The sequence below is a fragment of the Heterodontus francisci genome, chromosome 6, assembly GCF_036365525.1.
Source record: "Heterodontus francisci isolate sHetFra1 chromosome 6, sHetFra1.hap1, whole genome shotgun sequence".
NCBI classification, from domain to species: domain Eukaryota; kingdom Metazoa; phylum Chordata; class Chondrichthyes; order Heterodontiformes; family Heterodontidae; genus Heterodontus; species Heterodontus francisci.
Genome location: NC_090376.1, coordinates 141,911,180 through 141,924,422, shown reverse-complemented (window position 1 = coordinate 141,924,422; position 13,243 = coordinate 141,911,180).

Genomic DNA, 13,243 nt, shown 5'->3' with positions numbered 1-13,243 from the left:
GGGAACATTTAAGGATTGCTGACATAATCTATAAATTCTTGGTTCCCCAATAGCTCTTTCACTCAGTAAAACTGCAATGGCCACTCACCTGACCACCAATTCTCCTTGGGGATGATGAAATTCCCTGGTTAATTTATACATGTACAACTGATTGCCAATGACTGTAGACATCATGAACATGAACCAATGTGGTACTTGTGGTGCTGGTTTCAGAAAATCATATACAAAGCACCTAGAGTCTTTAACTTTACTTCTGCCTATTCTACAGCATATACCAATGTTGCACACCCATTTTTTACAGACAATAATGCAAACTAATGAAAATGAGGTGGAAGCGATAGAAATTGTTCCTATGATGTCGCTAAAATCTCATTTGCTGTGACCACCTAGAAAATGTCACTTCCACTGTCTGTCAAAAATGATGGTGGAAGATAGGGCAAATCCTAAAGTTCTTTCACATCACTTAGTTAAATATGGGGACAAATACATTTTTGAGTAACCCAAATGGTTTAGTTGGCAAATATGATCCACAGGAACAATAGGCCTAATTTTAACCTCCTGTGGCTGACGAGGATAGCATGCGCAGGGGTTAATATTATGGCTGCGTTGACCTTGCGTGATGTTTCATTTTAACTAGCATGTTTTGGCCAGCCACGAGGCTCTCACCCCAGTCAAGTAAAAGCCTCATCAAGATTCAAAAGTTCTGATGTGCTAATGTTCATCAGACCCTGACACTATTTTAACTTTGTATCACCAGGTCGATACCTGGTGCTGGCCTCGCCAGGGAAACCCAGTGCCAAGAAGCAGTAGGCTAAGAAGAAGGAGGAGAAGTCAAGAGTTATTTTTTTTTTCCCTGGGAAGCTCACTCCCTCTTGGATTGTCACCAGAACCACCTGCACACGTTAAATTTTCCTATGCTGGGGGCCGATCCTGCGGGCCACTGACCGCAACCTCATACCATGATAGCTTGCTTCCGCCCACCGCCATTTTCCATAAAATAAAAAGTTCACATTTTCTGTCTCAATATACCAAAATTCTAAATTGTCATGGACCAATATTAGCAAATTAAATGTGTACCAACATAAAATTAAGGACATAGGCTCCATTATTCGAGATATTGGCATTAGTATGGCATGATGGCCATAACTGTGTTGAGATTTATATAAAATCCATGAAAAATATGATTTCTTATTGGGAACAATAAGTATACGCCTCAAAATAATCTCCAAAAAGTTGAAGAAGGACCTGAGAACTGAACTCCCATCTCTGTTGCAATCGAATTTAAAACAGTTCATTAAATATGAAGGTCTGATGTGTCTCATTTCATTGTGCTATTTCTTTCTGCCTTTGTTTTGCTTCTAAAGAAAAAATATTGCACTCACTGTTCTTCAAAACTGATTTGGAAAGGGCTTTGAGTTTCTCAGAATATTCCATTCATTTAATTATACCCATTCCATTCACTGGATGAAAGGCAGCTGAAGAATAAAGATTGACATCCTGTTATTTCTTTTGTTTGATGTTATTATTTACTGATAGCCAAAGGCATTTAATTTTATCATGATTAAATCAAGGATATTGATTCTTCTTTGGATATAAGTATATATATTTCCTCCTTTGATTCACAATTCCAATTTTGTGCAAAAACAACAATATTTGCATATTGTCAGATTTGGTTCAATTTTACTTTATACTTCTAATTCTCAAAGAAATAAACACATTGACCCAGATTTTGCTGAAAAAAATAACAGCATCTGGACAGCACATGCCAGTATTAATGTGCAAATCGCCAGCAACTTGTGGAGAAAGAAACATGGCGTGAATTGCAAATTGCCACAAGTTGCTGAATGATTTTAACTGCTCCGCCATTAGCTTCCCAAAAATAGCATCTTGTCCTTAACCTCTCCATTAGTTTCATGAAGTTGCTGTATTTGTACATTAATTGCCCAATAAACCCACCTCAGAGGTTAAATCTAGTCATTAATAATGTCAGTACACTTTTATAATGTGTTAACTATTAATGATTACCAGTCAATCTCTTCTGCCAGAAAGTGAACAATTATAAGTGTGGGATCTAATTCCTTTAGGTAATGAATTGTTGTGCAGATTTTAAAATGTCAAATTTTAAATTTTTAAATTTTTCTTACTTTTTCTTTCTGTCTCTTTTTTCCCTCTCAATTCAGTCTTTCTTCCCCTCTCTTCATTTTTCCTTCTGTGCCTTATTTGACATTGAATCCACCCACTCCAATTCAATAGTTCTCAAACTTGAGACTGCGGACCCCAGAAGTCTACGGACCCCAGGGGTTCCAGAGAGACCATCTGGGGGTCCACGACTCAGGGCTGGCCTTACAGATGCCCTACATCGGCGACCAGCTAGAGCACCGTGTCAAGAGTAAGCGAGTGAGCAGTGACCAGAAGCATATTCTACTTACCCTGTGTTCCTGCTCTTTCCCTTGTTTCTCTAGTGCTCTGTCCCTGCTCCTGCTTTCTCTGCAGTCTGCTCTCCCCATGCTCCTGTGCTCTCTCTCTGCTCTACTCCAGCAGTGCTCCTGCTCTTCTTCTGCTCCCCTAATGCTTTCTCTGTGTTCGACTTGTTACGTGTTCCTGCTCTCTCAATGCTCCTGCACTCTCCGTGTTCCTGATCTCTCCGGGATCCTGCTCTCTCCAGGCTCCTCGTACCCCCCATGCTCCTGCTGTTTCCATGCTGTGCTTTTCCAGTGCTCCTGCTCTCCATCTGCTTCACCAGTGCTTTCTTCATGCTCTGTTCTCCTCGGGCTCCTGCACTCTCTGGACTCCTGCCTTTCTCCATGTTCTTGCCAAGGATAGACAGATTCTGCAGTAGGAAGCAGGCACAGCCATCTCAGATATCTGTAGGTAAAAACCTGTTCTCTAAAAAATATTGTTAAAACACTTTATATGCAACATTTTCATATTATGGGTATGATATAGTACTACACTATAGCTGGGGTGTCAGAGATTACCAATCTATTTGAAAAGGGGTCCTTCAACCAAAAATTTGAGATTTACTGCTATTTCTCAGTCCTTCCTCTGTTTATTTCTCAACCCTTAAATCTCATTGGTTAAGGAGATACACAGTCTTATTTTTACCAGAATCCCAGATGTCCTGTTGCCCTCACTTGCACTTCCAGCAACTTTCTGGGCAAAATTTTTTAACACGTAAACTTGTATCAAAAAATCTAACTAACAGATTATGCTGTGAGATGCACCACCCCTGTAGCTTGTACCAGGATTTGAACCCAGAGTTCATTCAAATTCCAGTCTAGTGGTAACCAACTAGTTCACTTGATGTGTAGCAACCTATTGGGCACTGAAGTTATCTTTCTCCTCAGGAAATTTGGTATTGGCAGTGCAATAATATTCCTTATGGTCAGTCAGTCTTACAATGTTCCATGTGTCTTAATATGACAGTTTATCATGCTTCAAAATCTGCATATTAAGTTGTCATTATCATAATGAGAAACAATTCTAGAAAATGTTGTATTTAAGACAGTATTATAAAATACTCAGAGCCTGCATTAAAACAGAAACTGTTGACAAGACTACATAGAGTGTGGAAATTAGATCCTACTTAATGACACATCAGATGCATTTTCAATGCCTGCAGATTTTTTAACTAATGACATCAATGAGCATTCATTCAGCAATTTTTTTTTAGCAAGGTTCATTAGTAACTCAGAGTACTTTATTGTCAGTTTAAAGGGTTTGTTCCTGTATTGGGTGATCCATATGATAGTGTGCATTCAACATTTAGGGGTAGAGTTTGGTCTGACCCAGTTTTCAGGCGTGGGGGTTGCAATTCATGACCTGTCTGCGCCCATTCAAACTGAAGTGGGCAAAATGCAATTTTATTCTACTCACCTCATTCGACCGACAGTAGTGTAGGGCCAAGTGGCTCTGCTGATGCACCTGCACTGCTCCTTTGCTCTTCATTCTGTCTCTGGCCTCAGTGCACAGCCAGAGAGGCTCCAGCAACGCTGTTTGGTAGCCTGCTCCTCTTAAAGGCTCTCTGCCTATTAAAGGGAGACTGCACAGCTGAAATCATGACTCTTGGAAAATCATTTTGAAGCATTGGAAGGCAGTTGCAGCAGGTAAGGAAGAGGGCTCCCCGGTTTAGTGACACCTCACTGGAGGCTCTAGTCACCGTGGTGGACTCCAGGAGGGAGGCAATGTTTCCCTTGATGGAAAAGAAGCCCTCAAGACAGAGTCTGAAGAGGGAATGGGAGCAGATCACCTGAGAGGTGAATTCCCGGATTCCAGCACCATGGATGTGGCAACAATGCAGGAATGGGCAGTATGCAGGAGAACGCGGATGAAGATGCACACTGAGATGCTTGGGGCATTGGTAAGCCTGCTGGATAGCCTCCTGTCATTATCCAGGAACAAGGAGGAGTCCAGCTCCAATGTGGCAGAGCATACCATACAGAGCTTGGAGCCCATCCTTTCCAGCATAGCCAACTCCATGACAACACTGCTGACAGACCCATGACGGAGCATCTGGTGGCCACTGCCTCAGTTTCCACTGCAGCACAGGGGGAAACCTCTTGACATCTCAGTGCTGCAATGGAGGCTAAGATGGAGGTCATGAGATCCATGCTGTCATGCACACTCAGATTGCTGCTATTGTGGTTGCGGATCTCAATGCTCAAAGGGGCATGCCGGCTCTCAGAGCAGTCCAGTTATTTGTGCTCAAGCAGATCATTAGGATTGCTGAGGTCCCACCCCAGAAGCACGCTAGTGGCACCGTGGATCACAAACCTGCTGTCCTCTCTCAGGATGGCAGTATTCGTGGTACCACCACTCCACTTCGTCAGTGCCCTTGCTGGTGTGGTGTTATCTGAAGCTGAGCCCTCAAGGCCCAGAGCTTCTTAAGGGCATCCTGCATTGAAAGTCAGGGGCCTTCCAGCAGCCATGTTGCAACCACTGGAGTTGCACTACGTACGAGTATTAGGCAAGGCAAGGCACCCGCATGATAGGCACAAAGTTGCACAAAGGTGATTAGCTCATTGCTGTTGTATGTTCCATTGCATAAAAATGTTTTGCGAAGGTTCTTACTGATGGCTTTTATTGCTGGAGGTTGGGCAAATGCATGTTGTGATGGGGAGTGTGAAGTGGATGTGAGGGTGATGATTGGTGGGTCCAGGTTGGGATAGGGAAGTTAATGAAATGGAACTCCACAATCCACTGTTTAACATTCTGTACAGTTAGATGGGGTCCAGGATGCCTTCTCTCTGACTCCTCCTGTCCCCCTCCTCCTCCTCCTTCCCTTCTCACAATGCTTGCCCGCTCTGTCTTCTTTGTTCGAATTCCTGGTCATGCTGCAGAACAGGACGCAATGGAATAACTTTCCCCTTACCTGCGTAAGGTAGTTATCCCTCCCCCTTGGCTATAGTCCTAAACTGGCAGAAAAAAAACCTCTAAGAAGACAGCTCCCACTAACTGTGCCGAAGGAGAAGTCACTGAACACCACCTCAGCTTCCTTCACCCCCTCTTATTTTTCATCTATCTGCTGCCGTTCAGCAAGATGATCTGAAAACCTAGTGTCAATTTCCACATGTACTTTCCTATGTTCCTATGACACCAGCTCTACCTCACCACTGCCTCTCTCGACCCCTTCACTTCTTTGAATTGCCACACTGCTTGTCTGACATCTAATACTGGATGAGCAGAAATTTCAGCCAACTAAATACTGGGAAGACCGAAGCCATTGTTTTTGGATCTGCCACAAATTCTGTTCCCCATCTACTGACTCCATCCCTCTCTTTGGCTGAACCATATTGTTTTCAACCTTGGTGTCATATTTGACCATAAGATGAGCTTCTGACTACACATCTGCGCCATCACTAAGACTGACTATATCCACTTCTGTAACATCACCCGACTCCACCCCTGCCTCAATTTATTTGCTATGGAAACCTTCATCCATGCCTTTGTTACTTCTAGACATGATTATTTTAATGCACTCCTAGCCAGCCTCCAATTTTCCACCCTCTGTAAACTTGAGGTCACCCAAAACTCTGCTGCCCATATCCTAATTCACACCAACTCCTGTTCACCCATTAACTCTGTGATTGGTGATCTACATCAGCTCAGGTTACACAAGGCCTTGATATTAAAATTCTCATCCTTGTTTTCAAATCAGTCCATGGCCTCGCCCCTCCCTATCTCTGTAACCTCCTCCAGCTCTACGACCTTCCAAGATATCTGCTCTCCTCTAACTCAGGCCTCTTGCACATTCCCAATTTTAATTGCTGCACCATTGACAGCCATATTTACAGCTGCCAAGGCCAAAAGCTCTGTAATTCCCTCCCTAAACCTCTCCCCCACTCCATCTCTCTTTCACCCTTTAAAGTGCTCCTTAAAACCAAATTATTTGACCAAGTTTTTGGCCATCTGCCCTAATATCTCCTTATATGAATGTCTCCTTACCTGGCCGGTATCCAAGTAAAGTTGTTGAAATGCCTATTCAGACCTGTTATAAGAGGCCAACTAGAATTTTCCAGTTGACCTCCAGGTACCAGGAGGCTTTGGGGAACAGCCCAGCTGCCTGGAGGCAGCCCCCCCCACCAACACATCACCCCCCACCCTGCCTCACCCCACCAGCATCAGACCAGTGCGCCTGTGCTCGAGGCAGGCTTTGACACCCTCCCTGCCTGCTTGGCTTCAGCTGCAGCCTCAGGCCTCACTGTGGAGTGGCTCCTCTCCACAATGGTTGCCTGTCTGCTGATTTTATTTTTTATTTTAACAGTTTAAAAAGTTGGAGAGAGGGCACCTCAAAATGGAGGGCCCTCTCACTGACCGGGAATGGCAGCCTGCTGCTTCCTCACTGCTGGAGGGTCTCCTATTTGCGCTTCAGCTTTGTGAGCCCACCCATCGTCCTTAATTGGATGGTGAGTCTGCCCTCTGGCCACTAATTGGCCAGTGCAAGAAAAATCACAGCCAGGTGATTGTTCCCACAGGGGCGGGATGTCAGAGCCCTGAAGCCCATGAAGAAAATCCTGCCCTATGTTAAAGGTGCTACATAAATACAAGTTGTTGTTGTAAAACTTCCACCTTAGACAGTGTCGGAAAATGCCAGTTGACTTTTACAGATGTTTAAAAGTTCATTTGATACTTGAATGACCTACATTATTGTCCAATTTTTATATTGCTTCATCCTTAATTTAAAACACAATGAGTCAGCTTCCTAGTTTTTCCCTTGAATCACAGCTAATGTCCCTCTACACTTATAACTATTTAGTTTTATATATCATCTCTCAGGCTATTAGATTTCAGTTTACACACAAAAACAAACTAAATTGCAGGATAGCATTTTTTCTTAATTCCTGAAATTCAGTCTAATAAAAAGGAATTTAAATTATTCAGCTGCATTGAAGCAGTGGCCTTGGCTATAGATCTTTCTTTAGGGCTATTTTGCAGGTGCATATTGGTTGGAAATTTTTAAGAGCTGCTCCTTCACTGCTGCATCTTTGCAGTAAGTGCAATGGAAACCTCATTAACATTTTTAAAATTCTTTTATGGGATGTGGGCATTGCTGGCAAAGCCAGAATCTGTTGCCCATCCCTAATTGCCCTCGACAATTGAATGGCTTGCTCGGACATTTAAGGGGGCAGTTAAGAGTCAACCACATTGCTATGGGTCTGGAGTCGCATGTAGGCCAGACCAGATAAGAATTGCAGAATTCCTTCCCTAAAGTGAACCAGATGGGTTTTTATGACAATCAATGATAATTTCATAAATGGGCATTTCTGCCACATTTTTGGTAATACCTTGTCATATTTTTTTGAGGTGTCAGCTTTTTAGGAGTAAAGTATAGGCTGAGTAAATTGGGCTGATATTCTATGGAGATTAGAAGAATGAGAGGTGATCTCATTGAAACTTACAAGATGCTGAAGGAGCTTGACAGGGTAGACACTGAGAGGTTGTTTCCGCTGGTTGGGGAATCTAAAACACGGGGGCACAGTCTCAGGAAAGGGGGACAATCATTTCGGGCTGAGATGAGGAGAAATGTCATCACTTGAATGGTTGTGAATCTTTGGTATACTCTATCCCAGAGGGTAGTGGATGCTTCAGCATTGACTATATTTAAGGCTGGGATAGACAGATTTTTGATCTCTTAGGGAATCAAGGGATATAGGGAGAGATGGGAAAGTGGAATTGAAGCCCAAGATCAGCCATGATCATAATGAGTAGTGTTACAGGCTCGACGGGCTCCTGCTCCTATTTCTTATGTTCTTATGTTAACCCCTTCATGAAATCATAAGACTAATGCAGATGAGGAAAATTATTTGGTTCATCCTTCCATTAACACACTACAGTACCCCAGTTGCAGTATCTACTTGTTTCTTGAATGATTTCAGAGTTTTCGCCTGCACCATTCAACTGGAAAATCCATTCCAAATGTGATCACTCTCTACAATGATGACAAACTCCCTGATATCATTCCTCAGGTTTCCTTTTACTAGTTTGAACTTGTGTCTCCTTATCCAACTCCCCCAGTTTATTATTTCCATATGATTTACTTCTTTATATACCCCTATGCAATTACTTCTCAGATGTCTCCTTCCCAGACTGAAAAGCCCAAGTTTCTCAAGTCTTTCCTGACACCAGTGATCAGCCTTATGGCTCTTCTCTGCTTTGTTTCCACTGCTTAAATATTTCCCTTGTATCTCTGTTGGATGTTGCATTACAGGTGAGATCTGACCAGGCCACTGTCCAGTTTTATCACAACTACATCTGACTTCTATTCAACTGTTTTAGCTATGTAGTTAAATAATCTATTACCTTTGTAGCTGCTGCTATGCATTGCTTGGAAATGTTCATCGACAAGTCTACGAAGACTTCTAGATCTGCTTCCACTTCATCCCAGTTATTTCAACATCATTCATAGAGTATATATGCTGCTTATTTTTCCATCCTACATGAAGTATTTTCTTGTCTGCATTAAATATCACCTTTCATTGATCCGCCCACTTATTCAATTTGCCTAACTATAGTGGTCTCTTACATATATGAACATGGAGGATCAAGTAGCTGAGTCACTGTATATGTTAGTGTCTTAAAGTAATCAGTTGTTCTCTATGCTTGCTATGTCAGGGAATTTGTGTATCCAGAAGGTGGTGAGATGTCATATCTGGCCAAACCCTCTCAGTCACAGGAAATCATTTATTTGGATATTTGTTCTCAGTATCTGGAGGCAAGAGGTGTGTCTTACCGTCAAGCATTCCAGCAGTATCCCAGATACTTATGGTTACCAGTAATGGTTAAAATGATCAGCAGTAATTGTTAAAGCAGTTGCCCTGATCACAGACATTCTGGATGCATGCACATCAAAACATTTACAACATGGGCCCCATTATGAATTCTTGTACCAGCCAGAGAAGGGTCTTGTCCTATTGTGTAAGTGTCAGCCTGGGTAAGGGACCCTTAGCATGAGGGGTGATATCATATCTGACCATTCACTGAGCTGATCATGCAGGGGGGAAACCAATCATTGATCGCCACATGAGCATGAGAAAAGTTGTTCACAGAAGTGGACAAAGGGCCTGATTCCTTTCTTTCATTGCTGTGCAGCCAGGCCGTTGGCCAATGGGTCAAGCAACAATTCAGCACCCCCCCACCCCACCCCGCCGCCCACCGCCTGCCCCTCAGGCGTCTGATCAGTGTGCAGAGTGGGAATCGGATCAAAGACTAAAGGACCTGAGCTGGACTGGATAAGAGGAAAGCTGGTGGAATGAGACAAGGCAACTGAGTGAGAAAACCTTTTCGGCTCCGTGGTTTAGTCAGTAAATCCAGAGTTGGGTGAGGGAGTGAGAGCAGTTTTCTGTGGTTGAGTTACAGTAAGGACATGGGGTTGGACAAAGAGGTCAGGTTTGTGGGGTAGTAATAAAGACATGGACTGGGTGCGACAGATCAGTCTGTATCATTGATAAGTTCTGTGCAGTAATATTCGCCTGTTCATCGGCTATCAGTGTCCTATTCTTATCCTTGTTGTTTTGGAGCGTAGCTCAATAAAGTTAGTCCAAAAATTTTGTTATACTATACTTTTTGTCATGATCATCATTTATTCTATTCAAGTCTGAATCCAAGCAACATTTAAATGTGTTGCATAACTCACTTTATAAATTCAGAGCTACTTACTAAGATTTGATTAGCTCTACCCACATCTCGCTCCAGTTTGGTGTCATCAGCAAATTTGACCACTTAGCATTGGAGTTTGCGAGGTTGAGTTTCACCTCACTACTGCACTATTTATACCTAAAATTGGTGTGATCGTGGAACCAAAATCTTGTGGAGAAGTGAATTGTCTACTTAGCGTTGGTTGGCCGTCCATTTCAATTTTTGGCTAGGTCTCGATTTAAGCAGAGCTCCTGCTGAAAATAGGAATATAAGCAAATTGGGATCAAATGATATTTTCAACACCTCTGACTCTGTTTTCATCTCTGCCTGCATCACTACCACCAATTTACAGGTATGGTAGCATAGTGATTATGTTGCTGGACCAGTAATCCAGAGGCCTGGACTAATGATCTGGAGATATAAGTTTAATTTCCACCTTGACAGCTGAGGAATTTGAATTCAATTAATAAGACTGGAATTATAAAAAAGTTGACATGGAACTACCAGATTGTTGTCAAAACTCAGCTGGTTCACTAATGTCCTTCAGGGAAGTAAAGCTGCCATCCTTACCTGGTCTGGACTATATGTGACTCTACACCCACAGCAATATGGTTGACTCTTAACTGCCCTCTGAAATGGCCAACCAAGCCCCTCAGTTGTATCAAACTGCTACACTTGCAGCAGTTCAAAAACGTGGTTCACCACCACCTTCTCAAGGGTAATTACATATGGACAATAAATGTTGGCCTTGACAGTAATGCCCACATCCCATGATTGAATAAAACAAAATTCCTCAATCTGTCCAAAAACCATGGGTTGGGAAATGGCCACTTGTATTTATAGGCACCCTCGTCTGCTCTCAGGTAAAATGCTGAAAGTTTTCAGAGACATTTTGTTTCGATTACATTATTTTTTTTGCTATTTAGACTATTTCAAAGGGGTGATAGTAGCTTTACAGCAGTCTGAATTATTAAGGGCTTTCTGACAAAATGATTTTTATTTTTATGGGGATCTAGCTGGTAATTCCACTCTTGCAAAAAACAAGGGGGATAAGCAACAGCAGATGGAAAGAGTGAACAGAGATTGCAGCTGGTGGGAGACTCACAGCAAAATGTATAGACCAAGGACAACATACCAGTTGCAGTCAGGGTCACTGCAGCCCTGAAGTTCTTTGCCTCCAGCTCTTTCCATGCTGGCAGATGGGGATATTAGTCACATCAGTCATTCAACAATTCATGCTTGCATGAAGCAGGTGGTTGATGCAGTGTTTGCAAGAGTAAACACTTTTATCACTTTTCCCATGGATGACCAAGAACAACAGCATAGGGCTTTGGGAAATCACACAGATTTCTCCCAAGTCCAGGGCCTCATTGACAGCACCAGCAATGCTTTGTATGCTACTCCAGATGACCCCATTGCCATCATTATTAGAAAGGGCTCCCATTCCATTAATGTACAATGCATATGATCAACAGCAGCTCATTAAGCTTTTCTTGTAGCTACCATGATGCTTTTATATTACACAAAGGCTCCATCCTCCCATTCCTTGCCCATGCAAGCGAGAGGTTAGCTGTTTGGGAACAAAGGCTTGCTTGACTCGTAACTCCTCTCAAGAACACATGCACAGCAGCTAAACTGTGCTAGAATCAGATTCATAGGTCAAATAGAGACTTCAATAGAGTCTTCAAGCACTGATTCCAATAAACAGACAGGACTAATGGCTGCCTTGTCCTGGATGGTGTCGAGCTTCTTGAATGCTGTTGGAGTTGCACTCATCCAGGCAAGTGGGGAGTTTTCCATCACACTCCTGACTTGTGTTTTGTAGATGGTGGAGTCAGGAGGTGAGTTACTCGCTGCAGAATTCCTAGCCTCTGGCCTGCTCTTGTCGCCACTGGATTTATGTTTCAGATCCAGTTAAGTTTCTCATCAATGGTAACACCCAGGATGTTGATGGTGGGGGATTCAACGATGGTAATGCCCTTGAACATCAAGGGGAGATGATTAGATTCGCTCTTGTTGGAGATGCAGTGCCTGGCACTTGTGTAGTGTGAATGTTACTTTCCGCTGATCAGCCCAAGCCTGAAGTTGTCCAGGTCTTGTTGTATGCAGGCACAGACTGGTTCAGTATTTGAGGAGTTGTGAATGCTCCTGAACACTGTAATCATCAGCAAGCCTCCTCACTTCTAACCTTATGACAAAAGAAAGGTAATAGATGAAGCATCTGTTGGACCTAGAACACGACTGCGAGGCTGCAATGTTTGGCGCCCAACAACTACAATCATCTTTCTGACTAAAGGTCACAGACCTGAAACGTTAGCACTGTTTTGCTCTCCACAGATACTGCCAGAAATGCTGAGCATTTCCAGCATTTTTTGTTTTTATTTTATCTTTTTTTGTGCTAGTGTCAGGCAAACCTCTGCCCCCTCCTTCCCCCACCTCACCTGACAAGACTGAGGCACACATTATTTTGCCACATGAATGTTAAAACTTAAAATTGCAAGCCCCTGACTGGAAAGGCATTTTCATAGTAACAGACGGTGTCGGAACAATGGGGACCCGGTCATTGCTTCCCCAATACACAGAAGGAGTGGTCAGACCAGTATTGGTCACATGACTGACTGACTGTTGGAGTTTTTGAATTTGAATTTCCGACAGGGAATTCATAAAGAGAAAGCTGTGTGCTCCCAGTTGGAATAGAACCTCCTCTCCAGTCCTGCCTGCCTCCATCTCTTTCCCACAGAACTAAATCTTGTTAAAACACATGAACCTCAAAGAGAGAAAAGTCTCCTACATGAACAACGTTCAAGAAGAACACTGGGCCTCGACGAACAGCTGGACAACCTACAAACAAGTGAGTTCGAAGCACAGTAAACAAGAAACTCTTCTGATATTGCCTCAAAGCCCTCTCTACTATATTGTCCTCTCCTCTTTTCCGTCCCTATTTGCATGTGTGTATCGAGTGTGCATGCTAGCGTGGGTGCGTCGTATATCCATAGGCGTGAACTGTATTAGAGTTTACATTTAAGTTTTAATAAAATTTCATCTTTCTTCTTTAAGCCTCAGAAAACTTGTGTGAATTGGTTTCTTTGTCTTATAATTGGAAAGCTGG